Genomic DNA, 14,609 nt, shown 5'->3' with positions numbered 1-14,609 from the left:
GGAAAAATTAATATTTATTAATTTTTAATGTTACTTAAATTAATTTGCTAAGGAACCATTCAAAAATGCTTTTAAAGTTTTGAACTATCCGCAAAAATAAATTTACGCACGTATGCCGTACGGAAGCCATACAAGCAAGTCAATATGAATAATCACAATTATAAATAATTATTATCAATAATTATTATTGTTTGAAACAAATAGTAGGTACCTACGTAATATTAATTGTAATAATAAAATTATTCCTAATGAATATTTTAATGAAGATTGAAAGTTTCGTCCCCATGAAACAGAACTTTTCTCCAAATGAATAAATAAACGTTAAAAAATACCATGAAATGTTTCAGAACTCTGTTTTCATGAAAATGTGCCGAATGGATAAGGGATCTTTAAAACGAACTAATAAATTTAAAGGAACCAGCATATGCATGAAATTTAATTATTTTAAAATGAGAGAAATTTTTGATACAGAATCACAATAAACTTGTGGAAATATTCCTACTGGGGAGTCCACATGACTCATGACAGCAGAGAGGAGTACACTTTGTTCTGTTTTTTCTGTTGTTTTCTTTGATTAGCTATCAATGTGGAAAGTATTCATATTATGACGCTACACCGGCTGGGGCACGGCGTAGAAATGTTGGTGGATATTGTTTCATTTGTTTCCCGGCTCCTGCCCTGCTCGTCCCCGGCACGGTGTAGCTTGAATCATTCTTTATATCTCAGATATACCTCTTAGGAAAAAAGTATTGATTTATTTATCTTTTTACAACCTTAAAGACATTTTCACACTTTCAATGTTTATATGCTGCTGTAATGTAATAAATATTCTGAACTGAAAATTATTTGCAACTTTTCAAGTTGTACTTTACAACTGAAAAGCCTATATTGCTGTCTAGACTGTCTGCAAAGAGCGAAAGCTCCGCCTACCTAGAACCTAAATAGAACATTAGCACCTTCTCGTTTATTTTAGCGCAAGCGCTTTAATGGCTTAACCTTTTCTAATCCATAATGTCCTGGTACACGTGCGGGTAAAAGTATCCGCAGTCGTTCCTTATCAATTTTATAGAGGTGCAGTGCGAGTCGTCCCAATTATAAAATGGGATTTAAAATATCCTAAAATTAATAATTTTATGATAATAAATTTATATGTACCGTATATATTTTTTTTAATTTTGCTGATTCTTTTTTTATTTATTTCACTTCAATAATAATGAAGGTTTAATTAATAATAATTATTTATGTCAAAGACAATCATTTATTTAATTATTGACTAATAGTTAATAACTAAATGCCCCGTGGATTTTTTTATTATTATTTATTTCTCTCCATAATACACGGGTATCACCAGAAGGAAGGTACCCGGTCCTTTGGGAGGCTTACGTGGGGACATAGGTCCAACACGCAGAGGCCCTTTAGAGAATTTTAATGTGTTTTGGGACACCAGCCGCAGCCTGCCCATGACTGCACTATAGAGATACAGCCCTGGGCAGTCCGCGGCCAATGTAGGATTATTGCAAAATATGGGAATTACGAATCTAGGCTATGGAAAGGAGGTGTTCGGTGGATCGGTAGGTTGGGTCTATGGGGACTATGGACGTCTGCCTTTTCAATATTAAAAATTGAAAAATATGGCAGACGGTGACTCGCCAGTTCGGTCGATGGGCTCCCAAAAAGGTTACCGATAATGGCAACAAGGGGGCAACATCAGCTGAACGGCTAGGGGTGTAGAGAGGTGCGGCACCGGTTTCACCATCGCGGGCCCGCGGGCCCGGAGCGGGTTTCCCCGCTATTACGCCATTAGACACTTCCACCCCCGAGCATATAGCTCTGGCGGCTCCACTCTGGACGGCCAACAAAGGCAAGCCAGAGGTGGGGGATCCTGAACCTCGTCATTGTTCACTCCGAACTGCCACTGGGACAGTCCAGAGGTGAGGACAGGGACCTCCCCCGGGAGCGCTCGGTTCCCGCGGGGTCGCTACTCCCCGACACCTCGCCACAAGGTGCCCTGCGGGGTGACTGACTGCACGGCTGGGATATCTATCGTAGATATGCCATCCGGGGGCGATGGGGTCGTCACATCCCTACGCCTTTATTATTATTTTTTTATTATTTACATTACTTTTACACAAACTTTCCAGTCATTTTCGATTTTTAGCAATATTTGTTTTATTACATAGGTACCTATTTTTATACCCCGACTTGAGAGGGTGAGCAAGGAAATGAAGAAATCCATATTAAATTTAGAATTGTAGTGTACTGTTATTATAATGAGCTTGTTTGTCTTATATCAATTTCATTTGAAATTTGACTGTTATCACTAACGATTCCTGTTTTATATTTGTAGTAAGTACGTATGGATATTTGTGATTCAATTGTGTAAGAAATTCATGAAAATTTTCTGCAACATGGTCATGGTGATGTTTATAATCAGTTTGCGATAATGATTTATTTTATTTTGTACTGAAATCTGTTTTGTATTTTATTAAGTTGTACTTTACATATTTTCTTTTAATTTGAAGTAAATTTCGGTTCCTATGAATATAATTTTATTAAGAGAGTATTTCTCTATAGGCGGTCTACAAGGTTATGAGTTATTAAGTACTGCCTACCTGGAACACAACGTTTGCTCTCTTTCGTTTATTTTAGCGCAAACGCAGTAAAAACTACACTTGTTGCTATTCATAATATCCCGGTCCACGTGCGGATATACATTCTATCCGCAGACATTCTAAAATCATTTTAGTATGGTAGAAACTGCCGCTACAAATAAAATAGTAGAGAAAATTCCTAAATTGTGGATTTAACTTATTTTAAATTATGATGATTATTTTTCCGACCCAAATATCGACCAATAGAATTGCACCATTCGACGTCACGTGGTACAACCTACATGGTATTATACCATGGAACTATATATACTACGTATGGAACCCACACTCCCTAAGAAAAAGTAAAGTCAAAAAATTTGACCTTGAATCTTATCGTTTCCCCTCCGTCTCTTTCTAGTTACGGTGAGTCATAATATATATAGTATGTCTATATTTCCGTGGGGTGAGTATAAATGTAAAAAATTCAGGATATTAAGGAAAAAAAAAAATAACGGATACATCAATTTTATTCGTATTAAAATTTTACTATAATACTAGATTTTGCCCGCGACTTCGTCCTCGTTGAAGTCATAAAACATAAAATCCCATTTATCCCGTGGGGATTTCGGAATAGCCTTTCTAAGTGCACCTTTAGGATACTCTAGATATACAGAGTGTGCCAAATTTCATGTCTTTAGGTCCAGTGATTTTAGGCTGTGCGTTGTCTGTCAGTCACTAAGTAACGGGAGAGTTTTATATTTATTGATTGATTGATGGTTGATGATTTACGGCGGAAATAAATTACGTAATTGCATTTATTATTCTAATATAGTTACTGTAGAATTTTTGCAAATAGATAAAAAATAGATGTTCAAGTATTTAACATTGGAAAATTGTAATGTTCCTTTCAGCGTTTTTTCATGTTTGCGTCTTCCGTCTTGCATCTTCAGAACACAGGACCGCTATAAATTATGACAACATTTTGCTGTATAATTTGGCGTTACGTCCAGTCATTTGAGGAATTAATGAAGTAAAATATCAATGTGTTTTTATAATATTTATTTATCATTACAATGCCAACTGCCTTTACAAATTTGCAAATTATAAGATAATAACAATAAAAAGTAACGAAATCGGTTCACTGAAAATATTTTTATCATTCCATACCCTTAAGTATTTAAATAGTTTTAAGAGTACTTGAAATATGAGATCGTGGTCTAGCGCTTCCCTATCATACAATAAAAAACAAAATATAATATATTCAGGGTGTAATCGTTAAGTGTGCACAGGTGATTATTCCGTAACTATTGTAGGTATCAAAAAACTTTAAACTGATATCGATATGATACTGATATGATACTTTACCTAATGAGTAAAATAACAATAATAACTTTTTTAAATATAACAAGAAATATCTAAAAATGTAACTTTAAACCCTCCCATACATTTTATTTCCCGTAACGTATATATTACGTTCCCACTGCTGGGACATGGCCTCCTATGAGGTTACAGCCACATCCACCACACTGGCCAAGTGCGGGTTTAAAATGAATGTTGCATATCTTCACTTTTTCAAAACAGGATATTTTTAATTCTACTATATTTAGCCATGTATTACGTTCCGCTAGATTGGACGGAAACCTGTAAAGAGAAAAGAAGATTATTTGCAAAATATAAAAAAAAAATGTCATTTAGATACAGATAACACAAAATTTGTGCTGTTGTCTTGTGCTTCTATTTCAGTAGGTACCATATATGTATGTACTTTGAGTTTTTGATTTTACAATATATCATTATATAAAAGTAGTAAACAACGTTTTTATACCATTAACTTTCACGCCAATTGAACTAACTCAAGTGGAGAAAGACTTCTCCTCATATAAAATACCATACCGAAATATATGTACACAATTTTATAAAGTATGGACACCCTAGTCTAATATTTATTACAATCATGAAACATTTAATAATAAGCAAATAACGATGTTAAATGGAAAAAAACCTAATCAAAATTAACATTATAATCACAACTTCGATCTATTATTCCAGATTTAACAACAATTAAAGTAGAAATATTACTAAACTACAATTTTACATGAAGCGTAGTTTATGCATGGTTTTTTGTACTTACGAATGAAATATAATATCACATCCTGGATGCCATTCACTTTTGCAACCGCGCACAATATATTTACAACCATTTCTATTAATTTTGGCTCAGAATAATTCCAAAATACAAGAACAAACTCACGAAATGAACATAAACATCCGCCATTTTGCAGTAAACATTATTTGACACCTAGAATTGGGGCTGCCGCGCAACGATTTTCATAACATATTTCAAAATATGGGAAAAAAATTATGAGCGTGTTCGATAAGCAGTCCATTTTAAAAGTTGTAAACCTTTGTTATTTCAATGGAAAAGCAAACCTGCATGAATCTCGTTTAAATTTCATTTTTTTAGCGGATTTTATTAATGATTTATGTCATATAGACTATTATTACTGACAGTCGATTTTTTAATGCACGTCAATAGGGGAAAAATTTACAATCACGCTGGCTACCCTATGGGGTAAACAGGGGTTACTTGCGGTCATTCTATCAGTTTTTTATTTATTCTTAGGAGTTTGGGTTCCAGTATGACTATAGTTCCATGTATTATACTGATAATTTTTTGAAAATTTTCTCTGGTCGTTGACGTCAAACTGACAGGTTCAATTCAATTGTGAAATTATTGGCCGACATTTGGGACGGAAAAATAATCTCCCGAATACCACACGAGCTTCAAAATTATCTGGCATTTCCCTCAAGGTTCCCTGCAAACAAATAAAGTCGTCAAGTTTTTGGTATTATAAGTGAATATTATTTTATTTTTTAAAACTTGAAAAAACAGGATTTTTTAAGTTTTTAAGAACTGGAAATAAGAAAAGAGTGAGTGTGCGAATGGAGTGTGCTATATGGAACGGAAATCTTATATATAAAAATGAATCGCAAAATGTGTTGGTAAGCGCATAACTCGAGAACGGCTGAACCGATTTCTATAATTCTTTTTTTATTATATTCCTTGAAGTACGAGGATGGTTTTTATGTAGAGAAAACGTAAATATGTACCACGGGCGAAGCCGGGGCGGACCGCTAGTGTATAATATAATTAATTGTATTTTCAAATAACTACCAAATTAATTTTATTGTGCAAATATGCAATAACATTGTATAATTAAGTTTATTTTATGGAATGTTTTAAAAAGTATTTGTACACTATTTTCTACATATTCAAATTTGCTTTATTAAATTAAATTGGCTTTATATTGCAAATTGCCACAAAAAATGGCTGCATTTTAATACAAATATTTTCAACAATTTATTCATATTTATTTTTATAACAATCATAAAAAAAAGCTTCAGCTAACAATAAAATTAAGAATACATTGTCTCGGTGGTCTACGAACGTGCTACGAAGATCAAATTTTCGCCTATCTGAGACAGAACTTCTATAACCCTTTCAATCATTTTAGCGCAAGCGCTCTAATAGCTAGACCTTTTAATATTTATAATATCCTGGTACACGTGCGGGTATAAGTATCCGCAGTCGTTCCAAATAAAAATTGTAGGTGCAGTGCGAGTCGTCGTCCCCAATTATGATAGATTTAAAATAACTTAAAAAGATAAAATTAATAATCATTAGACAAGCATTAGACAATAAATTTAATATGTATTTTTTTTTAATTTTGCTGATTCTTTTTTATAGATTTAATATAAAATTATTATAAATCTGAGTTTTTAGTCATCCGCAGCTATTTCTTATAAAATGCAAGTAGGTACACCACACGGACAACTTCAGTAGGAAGGGAAAGTAAAGTAGGTACATAAAATTTGTTATAAAATTATTTTAAACTAGAGGTCCGTCCCGGCTTCGCCCGTGGTACATATTTCGCAATAAAAGGTAGCCTATGTCCTTTCTCGGGTCTCAGAATATCTCCATACCAAATTTCATGCAAATTGGTTCAGTAGTTAAGGCGTGATTGAGTAAGAGACAGACGGACAGAGTTACTTTCGCATTTATAATATTATAGTTTGGATTGTGGTAAGTAAATAATTTTTATTCAATAAAATTTTTATTTATCAGTGCGTCGTCGTCTCATCCCAATTTATGGATTTTTGAAAATTATATGAAATTATGGAACTATTTTTTTTTTTTGAAGTGAAAACTTCTTTAGCGGCGTTGGGTATAAAATCTTAAACTCGCGTCAGGACACGTGGCCTGATCGAAAAAGCGTAAGATGGATGTTTTTTTTTTAGCCCTTATATTCCATGCGTAAGACGGATACCATTCCAAAATATCAAACATGCTGAACGTTAATAATCAAGTTTTCACTTCTGCTGGCACTCCCGGAGTGCGACCCGTTTTTTTTAAGAAAAACTCATAATATATTTTTATTGAAAAACAAAAAAAAAAGTTAAGAATTGTGAGTTTTTCGGGTTTTTATTTTTAACCATCCGCAGCCATTACATACACGCAAGCACGAAAGACTTCGGAATAGAGGGTAATTAATAATTGAGTTTTTGAATAAAAAAATTTTTTGTGCTAAATGGAAAGATTATATATTAGTTTTATAACAAAACTATTTTATTTTTTATTTTTTTGCAATAGTTCAAAAGTTATTTCAAAATAAAAATTAGTTTTGAATCCAGTACCGAAGACACCGACAACTCCCAAAGCGTCACCCGAACGCGTGTGACGTCATAATGTTAGTTTTCACTCATTGCAGTTGATAGAAAAATAATAAATACTGTATTTTGTTGGTTTTGATCTATTTAATTTTGTTGTCATTATTAAAATTATATATTATTTATATTATTTAAATTTATATTAAAATTGGCGAACCTCAAAAGTTATCGTTCTTGTTTTGTACCATTATGTACGAATACTAAAAAGGCAACTCCTGACAAAAATCGGTGATCATAAATATATCAACATCAAGAATATTATTTTCGGAACCTGAACTAACAAATCGTATTTTAGCAATAAATTTTGAATATTATTGTCTAGTCAGCAATAAATTTAAATTTCATCAATTTTTAATTGATTATAATTAGCGGAAAAAAATTTTTTTGAAGTTTTTTGCATTAAATATCAATATTATTAATAATAAAGTTTTAAAATACATAAAAAGAATCAATAATTTTTTTTATTCACATACTCAATTGTTTAAAGAATGTTACTAATATTTGAACAAAAATCCTTTCAAATTATAATAATTTTTTATTTCAATCTAAGATTTTCAGTTTGATTTTTTTTACAGAGATAATGCCACTGTAAATACATAATATTAAAAAAGTAATAAGTATTTTTTGTTTTATATTGTTTAATATAAGTTTATTAATGAAACCTTGAATACGTATCAGGAATTCTTAGTGTCAGAACTCCAGAGATATTGTACGCAAGTGAACCGCACGAAAATCCCTGAAAAATGATTTCTTTGTATATAATAGCTTCTTAATATTTGCAATAAATATTATCTAGCTATTATAAAATAATTAAAATATATTCAATGACATATTTTATTAAGCATAGGTTAATGTAAAAACTTGAAAGTTCTTCCCCGCCCCTCTCACCACTGGCCTGTCCCTCTTGTGTATTCATCTGGACACCTCAAGAAATAGCTGTACCAACTCTCACAGTTTCAGGAATTATGGTCTGAATTAATTAATTGTATATCCTTTATACATATTATATACTTCGGTTACTAACCAATATAATGAAGAGACAAATATATATTCCTGTCTCAGCGATCTACGAACGTGCTACGAAAACCAAAAGCTCCGCCTATCTGAAACAGAACTGTAGCAACCTTTCGATCATTTTAGCGCAAGCGCAGTAATAATTTCTTAAATAAAACCTTTTGAAATTCATTACATCCTGGTAGACGTGCGGGTATAATTTTATTTCCGCAGACGTTCTAAAATCACTTTTGTATGGCGAAAAAGGTCCGCTCCTTGTCCGCTCCAAACAGAATTGTGGATTGTAGAAGGAAAAATTTATTCATTAAATATTTAGTTCTATCAATTACATTTCGATAGGTAGGCATCACCGATAATTATTTAATTACTGAAATATTGAAAAATCAGGTTTTTCGATTATTCAAAGCTCTACGAAGAAATATTTTTATGAAATAAATAAATAATTTTACGGTAACTAACTACGAATATTGCAAACAAAATATATTTAAAATAATGTTAGACGTAACTTTTGATTTAATATTTTTGTGGATGAATAATTGTCACTGTTTCCTGTCCAAACATGTTTAGCTGTCGAATACTATAAATTGCCGCGTTCCTTTGACTCGTGGCGCATTTGTACGATTCGTGCCTAGGGGCTCGGACGTTGTTTATACGACGTTCGACCCACCTACCTTCACTTTGCTAATAGTCGTTGACTTGCTGCGTTTTGTTATCAACTACCTACATCAATTAGGTAGCTGTGTAGAATCGCAGTACATTCTTATTACATTCAAACTAATATTTAAACCGGCCTCCCGTGTTTTTTCTTACAATAATATCAATTTTTTATCAATATGCTTGATTCGCTACGTATTTTTCGGATACAGCCACAATACAGCCATCCGCAGCATATTAAATAATATGTTAATAAATAAAATATCTATATATATATATATATATATATATATATATATATATGGGTGATTATACAAAAATGGGGTAACTTTTGAGGATATTTTGTTTACTATATTTTTTATATCAGATTGTTACAAATTAGGGTGTATATGATAGCTAATCTAATGAATATATTGTTCCAAATCGGGCCAGCCAGTTTTTTAAGTAGATTGTGAGATATTTTAAATTTTCTGAAATTGGCCTCCAGGGGACTGACGAGGCTAACATGGTACTGATAAAAAACACAATTTTGTAATATTCTTAAAGAAATTGAATGAAAATTACTACAAATCTCTCAGTTTTAATAATGGCACATGTCTTTTAAGTATTAAAATCACTTAGTTACGTTTAAAAATGATAATTAATAATATGTGATACTGGGAAAAAACAATGTCTCAAGTTTCAAAACAGCCCTCTGACATTTAACGCTACGTGAATATTCTTACTCTCTTACTTAACTTTTTCTACTTTGACTTAGTTTTACTTGATATTTCAAGTAATTCACAAACAAAAGAAACAAAAAAACGGCCAAGTGCGAGTTGGAGTCCTAAAAAACCTATTTTTTATTATGTTTGTAACTAAAAATTTACACTTTTAGCAATTTTTCCTTATCTGTGTTATAAAGACGTTGCTATTTACCAAGTAGAAGTAAACTATATAGCAGTTTATAGTAGACTGTATACACTGCAAGCATCCTGTGTGTTTTTTTATTCCCTTGCGAATATTTAATTTTGCGGAAATTTGCAGTATTAACGGATGTAGGTATCTTTTGATTGCGTTGCGTTATAAGTTTGATTTTTTTACAGCCCCAAGGGTTCTTAATCTTGAGTATCCAATATAAATTTCAGATTGATACCTCCACGCGTTCCAAAAAAAACGTCTTAACAGACAAACGGACAACAAAGTGATCCTATAAGGGTTCTGTTTTTTCCTTTTGAGGTTCGGAGCCCTAAAAATCTACCAATATTTATGTTAAAAGTACTAATTATAGTAAAATTAAAAACCAAAGTCTCGAATGAAAGTCTCATCTGAGTTTTCATAAGAGCCCCTTGACATTTTTATAATGTTATTAAGTATATTAATTAACTTTTATGTTATTTTGAGGTAATTTTACTTCACAGTAATATACGTATACGTATTTATCTGATCAATATAAAAATCTATGCCCTGAAAGCATCAAAATCAATAATTAAAATAAAATAAGATCTTTTTTAATAAAATTATTAGTAGTTTGTTTCAATAGCTTTTTTCTTTGCTACTCTTTCTTAAATGTTTCTTCCCTAGTCAAATTCAGGTTCTTTTAGCGTGGCGCATGATGTTTTAAACTGAAATATAAAATAGAAATGCTTATACCAATAGCAATCAAGATAAAAGTTCTCAAAAACGACAGAATCATCAGTACTATGGGGTCGCGTCAGTCCTCTGGCACGATATCTGACAAAGGACTGATGCCAGCGGATTGATGAAAAGGGACTTAATATGAGGTTATAATCACAAATTATGTTTTTTTGCCTAATTTCAAATATCAACAAACTATATTTTTACAAATCATAGTTAACCATTAATAAATGAAAATAAAAATCGGATTAACAATAAAATAACGACTCACCATAGGACTGAAATGTTGACTGGCGCAGCAAGATTTTAGAGGACAAACACAACCCTAGCGCTGGTACAGTTATGACGGCCGTCAAAATATGCGGTGCACAAGTAACTTCATTACCAACATTAATACTTAGACAGGGATTTGACCTCGACTTGGTGATATTTAGCGAGAATTTCGAATTTAAAAAACACACAACGGACTGACTAGTGAAAACGATGACAAAGTTTAATTTTATTTTTTAAATAAAATGGAAAACATTGCGTTATGAAATTTGTAGTATATAATACTATGTACATCAAAGATTGTAGTGTTTTTGTAAGTTTTCTTAAATCGATGATAATGTTTAAACGATAGTCACTTGATTGTTGGTTTTCGGAGTTGTGACATGCCAAAGTACTGACATTTGAGGTATTAATTTATTTTTTTTATTCATTTGTATTTTAAATAAAGAAGTGAAATTGAGTGACCAAGTAAAGGACGCTTCATTGTTTTAAAATAGATTGTTATTTGAATAAAATATAATAAGACTTTGTTTAAATTGGCTGATGACATCGAGTTACCCCATTTTTGTATAATCACCCATATATATATATATATATATATAAAACTCAAAGGTGACTGATATAGTGATCTATCAATGCACAGCCCAAACCACTGGACGTATCGGGCTGAAATTTGGCATGCAGGTAGATGTCATAACGTAGGCGTCCCCTAAGAAAGGATTTTAGAAAATTCATCCCCTAAAGGGGTAAAATAGGGGATAGAAGTATGTATGAAACTTTTTATGCGCGAGCGAAGCCGCGGGTAAAAGCTAGTAGAAACATATAATTTAATCAACTGTAAAAAAATATGCTTTAACATTGATAAATAATAAAGTAAATGAATTAAAACCATGCGTAAGAAATAACATGCATGTTTTTCATAGTAGGTACTGAAAATTTTGTGATAGGAAGAATACTTATATTAAAACTTATAATAAAACTTATAATAATAATGGGATAAATGAAAAAAAAAAGCAAAAAGGATTTTTAGCTACAATGTATTTTTCAAATGTCTTTTGACACAATATAAAGGCCAAACGTTCCTATTCTCTTCGTAGAGTGGTAGAATGAAACTTTGTCTCTGTATTATTTATATTTATCTATATTTACTTATGTGGTTGAATTACAGTGTATCAATATTATATCTTCTTCTATATAAAAATAAGTTGGGTTTTCCTTCCTGACGCTATAACTCCAGAACGCACGAACCGATTTCCACGGTTTTGCATTCGTTGGAAAGGTCTCGGGCTCCGTGAGGTTTATAGCAAAGAATAGGTGTCTCTGGTGGCGAAACGGAGTTCGCCCGGTTTGCTAGTTTACCTATACATATATCATTTTTATCAGAATTTTAACACTAAACAAATCAACAAGTCAATTTAATCGCATGCGTTGTAAAAACTACAACCTTTTGTGACTAACAGTATCCTGGTTCACGTGCGGCAATAGTTTTCCATCCGCAAACGTTCTAAAATCACTTTATTGAAATAATTTTGGCCGCAACACAAAATTATGGGACAAAATGATAAATAAAACTAAAAACAAAAACTTCATTAATTTTTTTTTTGTTGTTGGGATTTTCAAGTTTTTTGGATCTTCGCAAAAATAACCTACACGCAAGTTTGCCGCAAGGAAATGCCTACGGAGAAATAAAAATTATATCTAATATTTTTTATAGCGTTTTTCCTTATAAAATAAAAATTGTATGACGAATTATTTATAGATGTGTCATAAAATTAATTTAAAGTCATTAATGCAATATATTTTTTTTATTTTTATATTAAAAATAATAAATATAAATAAATATATACAAAATACGGTTTTGGAATATCTGCGGCTAGAAAATAGTACCCGCACGTGTACCAGGATGTTATGAGTCCCAAAAGCTCTCATTACCACAGCGCTTGCGCTAAAGTTCGCTCAGTTGGAGTCAAGTAAATGCTTTGTCAGATAGAACCTGTACTTTACACGATGTTACGGCGATATAACGTCGAGTATGTCACGCTCTTTTTATGTCACACATTATTACAGTAATATGGCCTGTGGATGAACTCTTTCAGAAGGGCTTTGGTGTGAAATAAGGTTTGGTGACGCAAAAATCTCCGTTGTTTCAGATAATTTACAAACAAGGCATTTAACTGATCATCCAATTTTTAGGAAATTTAACTTAATTTTCTTCAGTTATTGTAGTGCATGAGCGAGGAAGTAATGATAACGTTATTATAAATTAAAATACCTACTAGTAATTTGGTAGCTTGAGTTATTGAAATTGTACATACTTAGGGGAAAATTATAACCGCACCAAACAACACATTCAACGATCTCTAATCAAAATCCATCCCCTTCTACGCGACGTACCATTCACCAAAGCGTATATTATACTGAAAAAAGTTTGTTATGGAGGTATTATTACTTCGTGATTACTTCTATATGCATTATCTTGGTCATAGACAAAAGTATGGGTGCACGACGCAAATAAAAGAGGAAAGAAATAGGAGAATATCTTCGTTTGTGAATATTCCATAATTATTATGGAGTAATTTAACCCTTTAATCCGACGCTAAACCATTACCTTTTAAATACAATGCTCGACGTCATCGCTTCCTAACACCGTGACAGAGAGTTGCGTATACTGTTAGCACTCTGTTGGAAGGTATGATGTTATGGCGTAATAACACATTTTAGCGTCATAGCGCGGTGTCTGATTAGCGCTTGGTTAGCGCTCCGACGCGTTCTATTTGACAAAGCCAGTAAGCAATATGAATGAAATATATTGTTTTATAAAACCTCAGGTATTTAATAATTTCAACATCGAACAAAATTATGGATTTCAAATACTAATTAATATAATATTATTTAATTTTCTTTTTTTGCTATGTAAAGGAACCTAAATTATTAGTTTAGTTATGATAACGTTGTAAATTAAAAATAGTTTGAACAATAAATAGATGTTTCATGTTATTTTTTAAATTCTAATTTTATGAAATTTTATATAAACCATACCTTTATTTTTATAAGTTTTATTATTATTTTGTCCATCAAATTTACTTTACAAGTTGGGTAATTGTTTCAATTTAAACAATAACAATATGTAAACCAATGGGTTCTAATTATATTAATAATTAATAATAGATAATAATAATTAATTAAAATTAACACTTTAATCTTTACTTATTTCACACATAATGAATAAAATAATTTTTAGCAAAATTAAAAATTAAAATATTCACTTTCTTTAACTAATTTCCTGTTGAGAGCACTATCTATATCTCTATTTCCGCAATTTTGTTTGTTTGGTGCGGCAATTTCTTCATACAAAATAGGGTTTGGGATATCTGCGGCTAGAAAATTATACCCGCACGTGTACCAGGATGTTATGAATCGCAAAAGCTCTAGTTGCCACAGAGCTTGCGCTAAATTGCACGAAAGAGTGGAATGCCACGTCAATTTGACACAATGAAAGACAAAAGTCATGCAAAATACTAACATGGTTCTAGAATCGAATGCGCATGTCTCAAATCCTGACATGCGTAGTAGGAAATAATGGGAATTCAACTTCTATCATGTTCTGATGTCCTAGTACACTCACGTATAAATTTTCTCGGTAGGCCGTTGTGTATTTTTTTTATATGAAAATTTTGTATGTTTTGTATTTAAGATAAAATTGCGTTTTTGTTTTCATTATTTTAATATTATCGA

The 14,609-nt window shown here is 31.8% G+C and overlaps 2 protein-coding genes and 1 long non-coding RNA gene across 3 annotated transcripts in view; 2 read left to right on the top strand and 1 right to left on the bottom strand.

Moving 5' to 3' along the window:
• DIP2 (disco-interacting protein 2) overlaps positions 1-14,609 on the top strand; it is a 304,666-nt gene that overhangs the window by 158,973 nt on the left and 131,084 nt on the right. The gene's annotated exons all lie outside the window — the stretch shown is intronic.
• Positions 1-14,609, top strand: part of Dhc1 (dynein axonemal heavy chain 1) — an 88,386-nt gene that overhangs the window by 58,169 nt on the left and 15,608 nt on the right. The gene's annotated exons all lie outside the window — the stretch shown is intronic.
• LOC149911064 (uncharacterized) lies at positions 3,636-5,255 on the bottom strand. The gene is made up of 2 exons (XR_016456786.1): positions 4,723-5,255; positions 3,636-4,232 (listed from the first exon to the last, which is right to left on the bottom strand). It is a non-coding gene; the product is annotated as an uncharacterized LOC149911064 (long non-coding RNA).

The sequence above is a fragment of the Colias eurytheme genome, chromosome 1, assembly GCF_061535395.1.
Source record: "Colias eurytheme isolate Ceu_HAF_F1 chromosome 1, ilColEury1 Martin Lab GWU primary, whole genome shotgun sequence".
Lineage (NCBI taxonomy): Eukaryota > Metazoa > Arthropoda > Insecta > Lepidoptera > Pieridae > Colias > Colias eurytheme.
Note: the sequence above shows the minus strand (reverse complement) of the source record. Positions and strands in the feature narration are given on the sequence as shown.